The sequence below is a fragment of the Lissotriton vulgaris genome, chromosome 1_1 (assembly GCF_964263255.1).
Source record: "Lissotriton vulgaris chromosome 1_1, aLisVul1.2, whole genome shotgun sequence".
Classification (NCBI taxonomy): domain Eukaryota; kingdom Metazoa; phylum Chordata; class Amphibia; order Caudata; family Salamandridae; genus Lissotriton; species Lissotriton vulgaris.
Window position 1 is genome coordinate 799,962,544 of NC_141685.1, and position 17,407 is coordinate 799,979,950.

Consider the following 17,407-nt stretch of genomic DNA (forward strand, 5'->3'; position numbering starts at 1 on the left):
CCCCGGCAATCCGGATAGGAGTTCTCTGATTGTATTTTGGAACACCTCAGCCGCTGATGAGATACCGAAGTTGAGGCGTTTGTAGCGCCGGAGGCCAAGATGGGTACTGAATGTGGTTATGAATCGGCTCTCCTCTGCAAGGGGCACCTGATGATATCCGGCATTGAGGTCGATTTTCGAGAACCATTTTGATCCGTTTACATCGGCCACTATGTCGTCCATTGTGGGAGTTAGATGTCTCCCCCTCCGGATGGCTGTGTTTGGCATGTCGATACACAGGCGAATCTCGCCTGGCTGCTTAGGCTTTTCTACGATGACCATGGGCGAGACCCACGGGGTGGGTCCCGTTACTTTCTCTATGACACCGAGGTTCTCTAGTTTCTCAAGTTCCTTTTCCACCAGCGGGCGGAGGTGAAATGGTATCCGGCGGTGGCGTAGTGCTGTAGGGGAGATAGATTTATCGATGTGGAGTTTGATGGGGTCACACTTTATGCACCCCAGTCCTCTGAATAGCTTAGGGAATCGCTCCAGCAGTTCATCCACTTGGTGGGCTCGGATGCGATTGGCAAACGCTATCAGTTTTAAGTCCTCTGCAGTGTGGCTACTTAGCAGTGTGTCAGCTTCTCGGTCAATTATGTGAACTGTTGCCATTATTTCCGATTCATCAGCCCGGATGGGTATTATGATTTTCCCCTTGAGGGGTAGCGGTGTGTCTGCTCCATAGGCAAAGATTCTTGTTTTGGATCGCAGTACCTCAGGCCGTGGGCGTAATTTGTTGAACTGTTGCAGTCCCATGACGTTAACGGTGGCACCTGTGTCAATGATGGCCATTACCTCGTTTTGTCCCATTTGCACCACGCATGTCGGTTGTGGCCGTCGTCTTTGCTTGAGTTCCCGGGCAAAGGAGACGACGTATGCCTCCTCATCCTCCGAGTCCGAGTCATCTAATATCGTGGGCAAGTGTTTCTCTGTCTTTTCCAGGGGCGGGGCGGTCAGTGACAACTGGCGGACGGCTTTTGTGGGCGTCCATGACCTCTTGGGATTCTTAGACTGGTGTTTCCTGCGGCAGACCGACGCGAAGTGGTTTGGGATTCCCCAGCTCGCACATGTTTGTCCCTGAGCCGGGCAGTCCTTGGCTGCGTGTGGTTCATGGCCGCAGTATCCACAGCGAGCTTGGGGTGAGTTTCTCCGGGATCCCTTCTGCGCCTGACCACGTGGTCGGGGTCGCACGGCATCTGCACGTTCCGCTTTGATGGTTTCCGTCTTGACGGGAGCTTTGTGCAGGGCCTGTTCCATAGCCGTCGCTCTGACGTCTGAGAGTTCGTGGGATCTGGCCAAGATGAGGATGTCTTCTAGAGAAATCCCTGGTTTGCGTAGAATTTGTCCTCTCAGCGTCTTGTCCCGACACCCTTGAATAAGTTGTCTTCTTATGGCCCTCGGTTAATCCTCGTCGGTGGAGCTGGCTAGCTCCCTGACGCGGGTGTGGAGTTGATCCATTGACTCCCCTTCCCGTTGACGTGCTTGCCCCAACTTGAATACCCCAAAGTCTACATTCAACTGGGGATCGAAATGGCCGTTGAGGGCGGCAACAGCGGCGACATAGCTTTCAGCGGCGCCCGTGTTGGGGAGGTGTTTGAAAAGTCTAAAGATCTCATTACCCGCGTAGAGGAGTAGTAGTGACCTTTTTACGGCGTTATCCGTCTCCCTCGTAACCACAAAGTAGTTTTCTAGTCTTTCGAGCCAGATCTTCCACCGTGGCGAGGCCGTGGACGGGTCTATCGCCTCACTGAAAGGTGGCAGTACCCCGGCTGCGGCGTGCTGGAAAGGAATGTTAATGGCATATGGGCATTGGCGGCACTGCCATCAGTTGGATCGAGTCCTTCCTCTCTGGAAGAAGTCAAAGGGTGCTGTTGCGGCCTTTCAGATCGGAGGAAAAACCCTTATCTTGCGGTGTGCCACAGGGCTCGGCCCTCAGCCCTCTGTTTTTTAACATATATCTTGCCCCACTGGCCGGCGTGGTGGAGTCCTACGGAGTCAGGGTGGTCTCTTATGCTGATGATACTCAGCTAGTGTTCTCCTTTAGAGGCCACTCTGACTCCGCGTTCTCCAACTTCCGCCGGTGCCTTAACAACATCAGTGATTGGATGTCTGAAAACCATCTAAGACTCAATGCAGATAAAACAGAGGTGCTGTTTTTTAACCAGAAAAATTCCATCCCCTCCTCCTGGTGGTGGCCCACGGCACTCGATCCCGCTCCCTCTCCCGTCCATTCGGCCCGTAACCTGGGCTTCCACTTCAATGACTCCCTATCATGCAAGACTCAGATTCAAAAAGTGACCTCTGCCTGCTTCCTGAAGCTACGCATGATCAGGAAAATCCTCCCCTATCTCCCTCTGGATTCCCGCCGTAGAGTTACCCACGCTCTCATCACGTCCCACCTGGACTATGCTAATAGCCTCTATGCCGGAGCTCCCCAATACCTGATTGACCGGCTGCAGATTGTCCAGAATGCGGCGGCGAGGCTGATTGGTAATATTTCTTATCGTCAGTCAGTTGCCGCATATCGTAGGGAACTGCACTGGCTACCTGTGGCCAGCCGTATTCAGTTTAAGATCCTCACTCTGACTCACCGAGCCATTAATGATCGCGGACCAAACTACCTAAAAAAACGAGTTTCAATATCCCGTTCCATCAGATCTCTGAGATCCAATGACCTATGCCTTCTGATCTCTCCCCGCTTTAGACTATCCAGAATGGGTGGCAGAGGATTTAGTGTCATTGCTGCAAAACTATGGAACTCGCTGCCAGTCGATCTCAGATTCTGCCCTTCCGAATCTATCTTCCGGGCCAGACTCAAAACCTGGCTCTTTTCTAGACTCTGATTTATCACGCCACTTCCCCTCTCTGTTCCTTCTCTCCCCTCTAAGACTCAGGCTCTAGCGCCGGGACACCCCTCCGGGGGTAGCTGTGCGCTTTATAAGCTACATAAAATAAATAAAATAAATGGCGGGCGCTGGAGCATCGCCGTCCCCCATGGCGAAGGAACCCTTGTGAGTGGTGAGAGCGTGCCCCTGGTTAATCCCGTCTCCTCACAGGCCGCGGCAGCGTGCGTACCTTTCTGGGATTCACCCTTCTTTCCCGCCTTTTTTTTTCCCTTCCTTTTTGGCGCCCTAGTGGCAGTAGCGCGGCGTACCTCACGTGCCCCACGTGTCTCGTGGGCAGTCGGTGATGGGAGAGTTGTGGCCCCTCCGGGGTCTCCTGCCAGGCCGCCGGTGCGTCAGCAGCTGCCAGTCCAGAACAAACAGGGTCCTCCAGGCCTCAGTAGGCCGAAACCGCGGTGCACGCGAGATGCGTGAGACTTAGCAGGGCGTTTTCCGCAGCACACACGAGATGCGTGAGATATGGCAGGGTGCGGCAAACCGCGGACCACGCGAGATGCGTGACAAACGGCAATCTGTCGCAGTCGGCGGTGCGGCCGAGGCAGTGGCAGCCAGCGGCAATGTTCTCTCCTCCCGCGGAGCAGCAGAGGGGAGGAGAACCAGGCCCCAGTAGGGGGGGAATGATGAAAAGGAGCGCGCCAGCTCCGATGAAGCAGGTGCAGCAGCCAGGGCACACGCGGTAGCCACCGCGGACAGGAGCGGGCGGCTCCGTCAAGCCTCTGGTGTACGGGCGAGGGTTGGGCCCCCTCCGCTCGTCACCAATGTAATGTTGGTGTGTGTGGGGCCGTAGGAAGGCCTTATTATCTGCCAGTAGCGTGCGCAGGGGCAGGTCGCGCAGCATCAGCAACTCAGGCACACACACCGTGACAATCGGAAGTGACGTGCACGAGCACACGCCCCCCTTTTATTCAGCCCCGCAGGCCACGCCTGGCCTGCGGATGTAGGGGTGCGTGTGCATGCATAAACCAGAGCGTAACAGCACTACATCAAGCAATTATTAGAAGTGAGTTTCTAAAAATGAATTTAGGCCTTCTGCCCTGAAGAGATTAAATGAGCAAACCATGAGAGGCGAGCCAGGTGTCATGTGCTCAATATGTTTGGCCCATGGTGCTAATAGAAATGGTGCAACATTTTACTCCATTAAACTAGGTAAAGAAAGTCTTTGTACAGCGCACACCCTGAACTGATGTATTTTACGTAAATATCTAGGCTCAAGGGAGGATGCCAGAATTGATCACACACGTTCCTGGTTTCAATCTGTGTACCTTCACCCCTAGATGGATATCCATTTCCAGTTTTACTTCAGCGGTTACTGATGCCAGTTTAATTCTTTGAAGAGCTAAACCAGGCACTCCTAAAAATGCACAGTATTACATGTTAAATCCAGTTGGCAAAAGTAGCAATTCTGGATAAACTGACCTAAGGTGAGGCAAGGCCGCTTCCTTCTAATGACATCACCAGCGTCTCCTGTCACAAGCAAAGGGACTTCATGAGAGGCTCGACACTGCAGCACAGACAACTAACTAATGACACGTTTAGCAAAACGAATGACGCTGCGGATCCCGTACCGCGAAGACTCTTCCTGTCAATAAGAGTGAGGCACAGTGGCAGAGCTCTCACTTTGGTGGCTCGTCCAGTCCACCGACCTGTGGCATCTTGGCACTCTGATAAATGTGTACGGGGTCCCGGAGCTTGTAGCTGGAGGCACGGAGCGACCCCTCAACAGAATCACAGTGTGAACCGCAATCTGCTTCTGGGCACGCAGCACGGTGCCCACAGAGTAGGCTGGGGCCTGGGGGGTGGCAAGAGCACGATGCACATGGAGTGGCTCTTGGCTGTGGTATGATACTGGGAGGGGGGGGGGGGGCACGGGGCTTTGGGTGTGCCTTGAGCATGATACACACGGAGGGACTGGCAGCCTGTGATGTGAATCTGGACTCTGGATACATAAGACGTATGACATGCGGCACGGCACCCCAGTAAGATGCCATCACCCACACGCACACCGGTCCGTCCGCACACGCATTCTAACTGTAGTGAGTGACTGCCTGAGTTCTGACCTCCATCGCATCAGTCAGACAGTCATCATGATCTCACACACACTCACTGACTGACTGTGTTAAAAAAAACTTACGTTGTTTCATCAGAACTGACAGTCACAAACTCTCACACTATTCGTCCCTTGAAGAAGACAATGACTGCACAGGCACGAGTCACGAGGTCTGAGTCGCGAGGTCTACGCCTACGCTCACTCTCCTCGTGACTCTGGTGTTGTTGTTGTGGCAGTCCACGCCAGGGCGCGGTGACGTCCCCACAGCGGCCAACGTGGGCCAATCACCACTACATGGTTGCCAATGGCCACATGTGATTGGCCATACAATGCGGCAGGTTGAGCACTGCCACCCACCCACGCGCGGGAGCACCACCATCCTCGTGCGCGGTAACTCAGCCAATCCTGACACAGCATTAACAACGCCAATGCGCCAGGATTGGCTAAAGAGCAGGGCTAATACTGCCCATAATGAGACCCGGCTCCCCCGGGTCTCTGCCTGTGTGACGGCTAGGGGAGGAGGAGGAGGGAAGGGGCTACTGCGTGTGTGCGCATGCGTGAACTTGTCCTAAATTCGCACACTGCTGCTGCCCTCCCTGCCATGCTGCTATCACAGTCACACGCTGCCAGCCTGCCACTCACTGCCACAGGACCCACCCCCCACACCCTTCCGCGATCGTGATGACGTCACTATTGTGCGGCAGCGTGCACGAATGCGCAGTGTCAGTGACAGTGACGGTCGTCCTTGGCTAGTGGGGCAACGCCCCAACGCCCCCAATGGACGAATCGCCTATGTTGTCAAAAGTGTTGCGACACTGGGACAAAGCTCTAAAAGTCGATTCTGACCAGGCAAATTTGGGACATCTTGGCACCCAAACAGGGTTCCAGTGCTCAGAGACAGCGATACCACCATGCAGCAGGTGCTGTTGTGGTAGAAGCTCTGTTGGCCTCCACTGAGATGCAATCCTCAATAGATATCTATTTATTTGTGAGTTTTATATAGCACAAACTTGACCCGAAGGAATCAAGCACTTTACAGAGTAAACACAAACAATAATAAAATGCGGTACTTAACAGGTGCATAGAGATATATATAGTAATGGTAAGAGTAAGAGTAAGCACACCAATAATAACATGAGGTACATAAAGGGTACATGAATACAACAGATCAACCCCATAATCTCTCTTTTGGGGATTTAACATGCAACCATTTGGTGCACAATTCTCTCTAACATTTGTTCTATGCTGTCACTGCTGGTATATTATTTCATGAACATACAACACACAGGGTAGGAGGGTCTCAGGGAAGTTTTTTAAGACTTGCCCAGGTTACAATCCCCTAATATCTGACATGAAAAACCAAAATATGGCGGTAAAGATGAACCATGAGAGCCTTCACAATGTTTGAGTGTTGGAATATATGTGCATAGTACATACTCGTCCTACAGTATTGGGATCTGAATGATTGGTGCATTTTGTGTACATCTGAGTACTAGGATACTTGTGCCTGGTGCATGCCAGCGCGTATGTGCATCAAAAGAGCCCTTCGATGTCTCAGTACTAGAGTATCAGTGCATGGTAAGTCTGAACAGAAGTGAGTTGTATGGACTCTACTGCTGTCCCATTGGCGGTATAATGGCGTGCATGTCTGGATTTCAGATCTTTAGGTGCATTACAAGACCTCTGACAATGTCTCAATGTCTCAATGTTAGGTTGAAGATTCATGGAACAAGCCAATGCAAGACGTGTACTATAAAGTAATTTAATGGATTTAAGTTGAAAAGTGGTATTGCTTGAACAATCTTACTGTGGGTATATGACATTATGTTTTTAATTCCCAAAACCTTCTGCTTAAAAGTACAAAATAAATATAACACTTTTAGCACTGGGTATACTGCACATTATTTGCTTTTGTAATGTGTTATTGCTCTGTACATTTTCAGCACACAGTGCAAAATTTGTAAAAAAAAAAAACAGTACATAAAAAAGTGCATGGGACTGTCCGAACTTTTTATGTGCGGAGATATGGGACAAAGTTTTTCCAACGTGTCCGCCACCCGAAGCATCCGAAGGCGGTGGTTGCAAAGATTGGGCCGTGTGTGGGCCGCTAGCCAATAGAGTTAGTGAAAATGATCTGAAACATTATCAAATTTATCAAGATTTTAAAACACAAGTGTGTAATCGCAAATAAGTGGTGGAGACCTCTCTCTCGCTAATCAGTGAAATTAGATAGATTCTCCATCAATGCTCATTCAATGGAGGATTAGTCTCAGGACTCTAGCACCCTATTCTTAATGAGGAGATGATCCGTCTCTTCTACTACTGCTTGTTTCACTCATTTCAGTGTTTAATGCAGCAGATCGCCATTCATTGGCATGTCAAAACATTGATTTTGCCTTCGACATCTAGCCATAATGTGCCCAGGAGACGTATTTGTGTTGGTGGCCGCAGGTTATGAGAAACAGCACTCTGTTTTGGATACCGGATCCCATTTTTCATCATCAGACTTTGACCCAGAGCAAGAAAGAGAAATGGAGAGTGGGGAGAAAAAGAAAAAGATCGGAAAATATTTTCTGAAAGAAATAGAGCAGAACATACGGTACACAGTTATATGCATTTTCCACTGTGAGTATGTCACTCCATTATCTTTACATAAAATCTCTGTGATTTTTTATTTTTTCCTACAAAGAAGGCTGTAAGGGTGCCTAACCGTAAGTACACGGTCTGGCAAATTGGTGAACCAGGGAAGGGTGTGCCTTAGCGAGCGCAGACCTCCCGGTTAATACACTTGGTCATGATGAAAACCTTGTACTATCACTAAAAGGTTGAAACATGTTCACCAACAATCTTTGCACTTAAACACTGATACTTCTTGGTCAATAGAGCCATTTTAAGTATCTCACTTGGTTTTAAATTGTGTCTTGTTGCTCCAAATAAAGGTTTTAGGGAGTACAACAAAGATATTTTTAATCCACTCACCCACATCACACTCACACTATCCAAAAAACCTGCTCCGCTGTAGTTTCAGGCGTCAAAGCACACCCAAGTGGCATTCGGCTACTTGGTTGGACCCCGATGATGAAGCATGTCACTAACTAGGTTGGTGAGTGAGGGGTTTCTTAAATAAAGAAAGAATTCTTTCTTTGTTGTATCTCTCCATTTCTCGAAACCACTAGGACGCTGTATCCTGGGGAACTCTGTCTTTTTGTTTTTGATATATGACCCTAGGGGACTAGGAGTTGGTTCCCAATGAATAACCCTTACTCTCTCTTTGTTTAACGTATTTGGTCTGCTCCCCATAAATAAAAAAGAGTATTTGATTGCCAAATTTTACGCAAGTAGGTTTTGTGTTAGCCGAGGGCCGGATCACCTTCTGGTAGCACTGGTGTAACGAATCTTCAAGGGGTCCCCCTGCAAGGTATGTGGAGGAGCCCACTCAGGACTAAATCACAAGCTCTCCAGCCAGAGTATTGTGCTGAGGGGGCCCCCGGGAGCTTGGGGGCCGCCCACACCGCGGGGGCTGCGGGGGCCTGTGTTACACCACTGTCTGGTAGATATAATCAGTGGCTCTGAAACATTAAGCATGGATCTGTAGCATTTATGCCCTTCAAATAAGAATGAGTGCTAAAGAAAGCAATCAATTGCTTTTAACCATGATTTAAGTTTCGAAAAAGGAATGGCATGCTCTGTACATAAGCGCACATCTCTGTAGCCATGCTCCATGTATTTGACGTCCATTCCATCACCGTTGGCATAAGGCTATGTACCGGCTCATAGAGTGGTAGGCAGTGCCTACTAACGGTACTCTCTCCTGGACAGAATTGCTAACAGGGCTTTAGGTGATTGGAGATAACTGCTATCACTGTATAAGGTGGTACATAGCCTTATGGTAACGGTGGTAGAAATGGACGTTAGCTGATTTTTCCACCGTACATATTATGAGTGCAGTTTAAAATCTGCCACATCAATTGGATTTTGGTATTCATTTTACTACCACCAGTTAGCTGGTGTGAAAAAATGGCAAAAACTGCTATAACTGTGTGCGCATTATTATTTGTGGAGGCCAAGGTAAGTGGTTTTATAATGTTTTTTAATTTTACTTTCCCTATCCCGTCATCTGGCTACTTACCCCCCACCCTGCCCCACCCCCACACCACACTGTTACCTATGCTGGCCGCACCTGTAAACCAGGAGGCATTGCGGGTAGCCACCTCGCTCCCTCTTGCGGCCATGATAATTGTGCCTTTTTGTTATTTGATTCACCAGTAACCCTGCTAAAAAGGGGTTCTGAACTTTCCTCCCATACGCTGGTCTCATAGATCTAATGTGTCCCCCTCTTGCAGTTTTGGACCGCCAGACCCAGCTGGCCAATTTGTTTGTGGTTTTCCTTTTGGTTTGTATGGCGACAGAATCCATCGGTTCCGGCCTCCAACCTGGACCAACCAGGATACCATACCTGACTGGTCTCCTGAAGAGCAAGGCCTATACTTTAGAAGATGTACCCAGAGAACTCAATGGTGGACTTAAAGAAGGAGTATTTGCTCTTGTGTAGGGTTAGCCATTGGTCCGCCAGCCTCTGGGGTGTCTGTATGGAGCCTGCAGTGGTGCTCCGCAAAGGTCATGGAGTAGATGAGGATGTCATCGCTAATGTTGGGTGCGCCATCCAGTCAAAACAGCGCCTTGTGGATGCCGTTTTGAAAGACCTCAGCCACCGAGGAGATGTATAAATTGAGACGCTGATACCTTCGCAGTCTGACGTGCATGGAGAAGGTCATAATGGTGCTGATGCCTGGGTACTGCAAACAAAACAGGTGATGGACAGAATGTGGATCAATGTCACACATTCACCCCAGTCCAAAGATCTGGGCCCAAATCCATCGTTTTTTTGCACTCCACACCACCCTGGGTTAGACAATGGCGATATGCAAATCAGCTCTGACCCTGTGCCCCATGGGAACAGTCCAGTCCGAACTACAAAAGCCATGTCCTTCCCAGAACGGAATCAAGCATCCGAGGACCGGACCGGTTTCGAGGTAACACCTCTCATCAGCCCGGCTAGCTTGACTCCAGTGGTGTGGAGTGCCTGGGACCCAGGTCTGAGCATCCCCAGCGCACTTGTGGCGGTATTGCAAACAAAACAGGTGATGGACAGAATGTGGATCAATATCACACATTCACCCCAGTCCAAAGATCTGGGCCCAAATCCATCGTTTTTTTGCACTCCACACCACCCTGCGTTAGACAATGGCGATATGCAAATCAACTCTGACCCTGTGCCCCATGGGAACAGTCCAGTCCGAACTACAAAAGCCATGTCCTTCCCAGAACGGAATCAAGCATCCGAGGACCGGACCGGTTTTGAGGTAACACCTCTCATCAGCCCGGCTAGCTTGACTCCAGTGGTGTGGAGTGCCTGGGACCCAGGTCTGAGCATCCCCAGCGCACTTATGGCGGTATTGCAAACAAAACAGGTGATGGACAGAATGTGGATCAATATCACACATTCACCCCAGTCAAAAGATCTGGGCCCAAATCCATCGTTTTTTTGCACTCCACACCACCCTGCGTTAGACAATGGCGATATGCAAATCAGCTCTGACCCTGTGCCCCATGGGAACAGTCCAGTCCGAACTACAAAAGCCATGTCCTTCCCAGAACGGAATCAAGCATCCGAGGACCGGACCGGTTTTGAGGTAACACCTCTCATCAGCCCGGCTAGCTTGACTCCAGTGGTGTGGAGTGCCTGGGACCCACGTCTGAGCATCCCCAGCGCACTGGCGGTATTGCAAACAAAACAGGTGATGGACAGAATGTGGATCAATGTCACACATTCACCCCAGTCCAAAGATCTGGGCCCAAATCCATCGTCTTTTTGCACTCCACACCACCCTGGGATAGTCAATGCCGATATGCAAATCAGCTCTGACCCTGTGCCCCCTGGCAACAGTCCAGTACGAACTACAAAAGCCATGTCCTTTCCAGAACGGAATCAAGCATCCGAGGACCGGACCGGTTTCGAGGTAACACCTCTCATCAGCCCGGCTAGCTTGACTCCAGTGGTGTGGAGTGCCTGGGACCCACGTCTGAGGATCCCCAGCGCACTTATGGCGGTATTGCAAACAAAACAGGTGATGGACAGAATGTGGATCAATGTCACACATTCACCCCAGTCCGAAGATCTGGGCCCAAATCCATCGTTTTTTTGCACTCCACACCACCCTGGGTTAGACAATGGCGATATGCAAATCAGCTCTGACCCTGTGCCCCATGGGAACTGTCCAGTCCGAACTACAAAAGCCATGTCCTTCCCAGAACGGAATCAAGCATTCGAGGACCGGACCGGTTTCGAGGTAACACCTCTCATCAGCCCGGCTAGCTTGACTCCAGTGGTGTGGAGTGCCTGGGACCCACGTCTGAGCATCCCCAGCGCACTTATGGCGGTATTGCAAACAAAACAGGTGATGGACAGAATGTGGATCAATGTCACACATTCACCCCAGTCCAAAGATCTGGGCCCAAATCCATCGTTTTTTTGCACTCCACACCACCCTGGGTTAGACAATGGCGATATGAAAATCAGCTCTGACCCTGTGCCCCATGGGAACAGTCCAGTCCGAACTACAAAAGCCATGTCCTTCCCAGAACGGAATCAAGCATCCAAGGACCGGACCGGTTTCGAGGTAACACCTCTCATCAGCCCGGCTAGCTTGACTCCAGTGGTGTGGAGTGCCTGGGACCCACGTCTGAGCATCCCCAGCGCACTTATGGCGGTATTGCAAACAAAACAGGTGATGGACAGAATGTGGATCAATGTCACACATTCACCCCAGTCCAAAGATCTGGGCCCAAATCCATCATTTTTTTGCACTACACACCACCCTGGGTTAGACAATGGCGATATGCAAATCAGCTCTGACCCTGTGCCCCATGGGAACAGTCCAGTCCGAACTACAAAAGCCATGTCCTTCCCAGAACAGAATCAAGCATCCGAGGACCGAACCGGGTTCGAGGTAACACCTCTCATCAGGTCCGGTCCTCGGATGCTTGATTCCGTTCTGGGAAGGACATGGCTTTTGTAGTTCGGACTGGACTGTTCCCATGGGGCACAGGGTCAGAGCTGATTTGCATATCGCCATTGTCTAACCCAGGGTGGTGTGGAGTGCAAAAAAACGATGGATTTGGGCCCAGATCTTTGGACTGGGGTGAGTGTGTGACATTGATCCACATTCGGTCCATCACCTGTTTTGTTTGCAAATTCCGCCCTAAGTGCGCTGGGGATGCCCAGACGTGGGTCCCAGGCACTCCACACCACTGGAGTCAAGCTAGCCGGGCTGATGAGAGGTGTTACCTCGAAACCGATCCGGTCCTCGGATGCTTGATTCCGTTCTGGGAAGGACATGGCTTTTGTAGTTCGGACTGGACTGTTCCCATGGGGCACAGGGTTAGAGCTGATTTGCATATCGCCATTGTCTAACCCAGGGTGGTGTGGAGTGCAAAAAAACGATGGATTTGGGCCCAGATCTTTGGACTGGGGTGAGTGTGTGACATTCATCCACATTCGGTCCATCACCTGTTTTGTTTGCAAATTCCGCCCTAAATGCACTGGGGATGCCCAGACGTGGGTCCCAGGCACTCCACACCACTGGAGTCAAGCTAGCCGGGCTGATGAGAGGTGTTACCTCGAAACCGGTCCGGTCCTCGGATGCTTGATTCCGTTCTGGGAAGGACATGGCTTTTGTAGTTCGGACTGGACTGTTCCCATGGGGCACAGGGTCAGAGCTGATTTGCATATCGCCATTGTCTAACCCAGGGTGGTGTGGAGTGCAAAAAAACAATGGATTTGGGCCCAGATCTTTGGACTGGGGTGAGTGTGTGACATTGATCCACATTCGGTCCATCACCTGTTTTGTTTGCAAATTCCGCCCTAAGTGCGCTGGGGATGCCCAGACGTGGGTCCCAGGCACTCCACACCACTGGAGTCAAGCTAGCCGGGCTGATGAGAGGTGTTACCTCGAAACTGGTCCGGTCCTCGGATGCTTGATTCCGTTCTGGGGAGGACATGGCTTTTGTAGTTCGGACTGGACTGTTCCCATGGGGCACAGGGTCAGAGCTGATTTGCATATCGCCATTGTCTAACCCAGGGTGGTGTGGAGTGCAAAAAAACGATGGATTTGGGCCCAGATCTTTGGACTGGGGTGAGTGTGTGACATTGATCCACATTCGGTCCATCACCTGTTTTGTTTGCAAATTCCAACCTAAGTGCGCTGGGGATGCCCAGACGTGGGTCCCAGGCACTCCACACCACTGGAGTCAAGCTAGCCGGGCTGATGAGAGGTGTTACCTCCAAACCGGTCCGGTCCTCGGATGCTTGATTCCGTTCTGGGAAGGACATGGCTTTTGTAGTTGGGACTGGACTGTTCCCATGGGGCACAGGGTCAGAGCTGATTTGCATATCGCCATTGTCTAACCCAGGGTGGTGTGGAGTGCAAAAAAACAATGGATTTGGGCCCAGATGTTTGGACTGGGGTGAGTGTGTGACATTGATCCACATTCGGTCCATCACCTGTTTTGTTTGCAAATTCCGCCCTAAGTGCGCTGGGGATGCCCAGACGTGGGTCCCAAGCACTCCACACCACTGGAGTCAAGCTAGCCGGGCTGATGAGAGGTGTTACCTCGAAACCGGTCCGGTCCTCGGATGCTTGATTCCGTTCTGGGAAGGACATGGCTTTTGTAGTTCGGACTGGACTGTTCCCATGGGGCACAGGCTCAGAGCTGATTTGCATATCGCCATTGCCTAACCCAGGGTGGTGTGGAGTGCAAAAAAACGATGGATTTGGGCCCAGATCTTTGGACTGGGGTGAGTGTGTGACATTGATCCACATTCGGTCCATCACCTGTTTTGTTTGCAAATTCCGCCCTAAGTGCGCTGGGGATGCCCAGACGTGGGTCCCAGGCACTCCACACCACTGGAGTCAAGCTAGCCGGGCTGATGAGAGGTGTTACCTCGAAACCGGTCCGGTCCTCGGATGCTTGATTCCGTTCTGGGAAGGACATGGCTTTTGTAGTTCGGACTGGACTGTTCTCATGGGGCACAGGCTCAGAGCTGATTTGCATATCGCCATTGTCTAACCCAGGGTGGTGTGGAGTGCAAAAAAAACGATGGATTTGGGCCCAGATCTTTGGACTGGGGTGAGTGTGTGACATTGATCCACATTCGGTCCATCACCTGTTTTGTTTGCAAATTCCGCCCTAAGTGCGCTGGGGATGCCCAGACGTGGGTCCCAGGCACTCCACACCACTGGAGTCAAGCTAGCCGGGCTGATGAGAGGTGTTACCTCGAAACCGGTCCGGTCCTCGGATGCTTGATTCCGTTCTGGGAAGGACATGGCTTTTGTAGTTCGGACTGGACTGTTCCCATTGGGCACAGGGTCAGAGCTGATTTGCATATCGCCATTGTCTAACCCAGGGTGGTGTGGAGTGCAAAAAAACGATGGATTTGGGCCCAGATCTTTGGACTGGGGTGAGTGTGTGACATTGATCCACATTCGGTCCATCACCTGTTTTGTTTGCAAATTCCGCCCTAAGTGCGCTGGGGATGCCCAGACGTGGGTCCCAGGCACTCCACACCACTAGAGTCAAGCTAGCCGGGCTGATGAGAGGTGTTACCTCGAAACCGGTCCGGTTCTCGGATGCTTGATTCCGTTCTGGGAAGGACATGGCTTTTGTAGTTCGGACTGGACTGTTCCCATGGGGCACAGGGTCAGAGCTGATTTGCATATCGCCATTGTCTAACCCAGGGTGGTGTGGAGTGCAAAAAAACGATGGATTTGGGCCCAGATCTTTGGACTGGGGTGAGTGTGTGACATTGATCCACATTCGGTCCATCACCTGTTTTGTTTGCAAATTCCGCCCTAAGTGCGCTGGGGATGCCCAGACGTGGGTTCCAGGCACTCCACACCACTGGAGTCAAGCTAGCCGGGCTGATGAGAGGTGTTACCTCGAAACCGGTCTGGTCCTCGGATGCTTGATTCCGTTCTGGGAAGGACATGGCTTTTGTAGTTCGGACTGGACTGTTCCCATGGGGCACAGGGTCAGAGTTGATTTGCATATCGCCATTGTCTAACTCAGGGTGGTGTGGAGTGCAAAAAAACGATGGATTTGGGCCCAGATCTTTGGACTGGGGTGAGTGTGTGACATTGATCCACATTCGGTCCATCACCTGTTTTGTTTGCAAATTCCGCCCTAAGTGCGCTGGGGATGCCCAGACGTGGGTCCCAGGCACTCCACACCACTGGAGTCAAGCTAGCCGGGCTGATGAGAGGTGTTACCTCGAAACCGGTCGGTCCTCGGATGCTTGATTCCCTTCTGGGAAGGACATGGCTTTTGTAGTTCGGACTGGACTGTTCCCATGGGGCACAGGGTCAGAGCTGATTTGCATATCGCCATTGTCTAACCCAGGGTGGTGTGGAGTGCAAAAAAACGATGGATTTGGGCCCAGATCTTTGGACTGGGGTGAGTGTGTGACATTGATCCACATTCGGTCCATCACCTGTTTTGTTTGCAAATTCCGCCCTAAGTGCGCTGGGGATGCCCAGACGTGGGTCCCAGGCACTCCACACCACTGGAGTCAAGCTAGCCGGGCTGATGAGAGGTGTTACCTCGAAACCGGTCCGGTTCTCGGATGCTTGATTCCGTTCTGGGAAGGACATGGCTTTTGTAGTTCGGACTGGACTGTTCCCATGGGGCACAGGGTCAGAGCTGATTTGCATATCGCCATTGTCTAACCCAGGGTGGTGTGGAGTGCAAAAAAACGATGGATTTGGGCCCAGATCTTTGGACTGGGGTGATTGTGTGACATTGATCCACATTCGGTCCATCACCTGTTTTCTTTGCAAATTCCGCCCTAAGTGCGCTGGGGATGCCCAGACGTGGGTCCCAGGCACTCCACACCACTGGAGTCAAGCTAGCCGGGCTGATGAGAGGTGTTACCTCGAAACCGGTCCGGTCCTCGGATGCTTGATTCCGTTCTGGGAAGGACATGGCTTTTGTAGTTCGGACTGGACTGTTCCCATGGGGCACAGGGTCAGAGCTGATTTGCATATCGCCATTGTCTAACCCAGGGTGGTGTGGAGTGCAAAAAAACGATGGATTTGGGCCCAGATCTTTGGACTGGGGTGAGTGTGTGACATTGATCCACATTCGGTCATTCACCTGTTTTGTTTGCAAATTCCGCCCTAAGTGCGCTGGGGATGCCCAGACGTGGGTCCCAGGCACTCCACACCACTGGAGTCAAGCTAGCCGGGCTGATGAGAGGTGTTACCTCGAAACCGGTCTGGTCCTCGGATGCTTGATTCCGTTCTGGGAAGGACATGGCTTTTGTAGTTCGGACTGGACTGTTCCCATGGGGCACAGGGTCAGAGCTGATTTGCATATCGCCATTGTCTAACCCAGGGTGGTGTGGAGTGCAAAAAAACGATGGATTTGGGCCCAGATCTTTGGACTGGGGTGAGTGTGTGACATTGATCCACATTCGGTCCATCACCTGTTTTGTTTGCAAATTCCGCCCTAAGTGCGCTGGGGATGCCCAGACGTGGGTCCCAGGCACACCAACACCACTGGAGTCAAGCTAGCCGGGCTGATGAGAGGTGTTACCTCGAAACCGGTCCGGTCCTCGGATGCTTGATTCCGTTCTGGGAAGGACATGGCTTTTGTAGTTCGGACTGGACTGTTCCCATGGGGCACAGGGTCAGAGCTGATTTGCATATTGCCATTGTCTAACCCAGGGTGGTGTGGAGTGCAAAAAAACGATGGATTTGGGCCCAGATCTTTGGACTGGGGTGAGTGTGTGACATTGATCCACATTCGGTCCATCACCTGTTTTGTTTGCAAATTCCGCTCTAAGTGCGCTGGGGATGCCCAGACGTGGGTCCCAGGCACTCCACACCACTGGAGTCAAGCTAGCCGGGCTGATGAGAGGTGTTACCTCGAAACCGGTCCGGTCCTCGGATGCTTGATTCCGTTCTGGGAAGGACATGGCTTTTGTAGTTCGGACTGGACTGTTCCCATGGGGCACAGGGTCAGAGCTGATTTGCATATCGCCATTGTCTAACCCAGGGTGGTGTGGAGTGCAAAAAAACGATGGATTTGGGCCCAGATCTTTGGACTGGGGTGAGTGTGTGACATTGATCCACATTCGGTCCATCACCTGTCTTGTTTGCAGATGCCTGGGTACAGCTCCATCTCTCCAGTTTGGAGAACCAGCTGACGTCATTGAGATCTGCAATAATATCGTCCATGGTGGGTGTGTACGGTTCTCTCACCTGATTGCCTTGCTGGGGAGCCTCATGTCCACACACAGCCTGATGGCTCCTGGCTGTTTTCGCTTTGGGGCGACCACTAGAGGAGGAACCCACGGTCT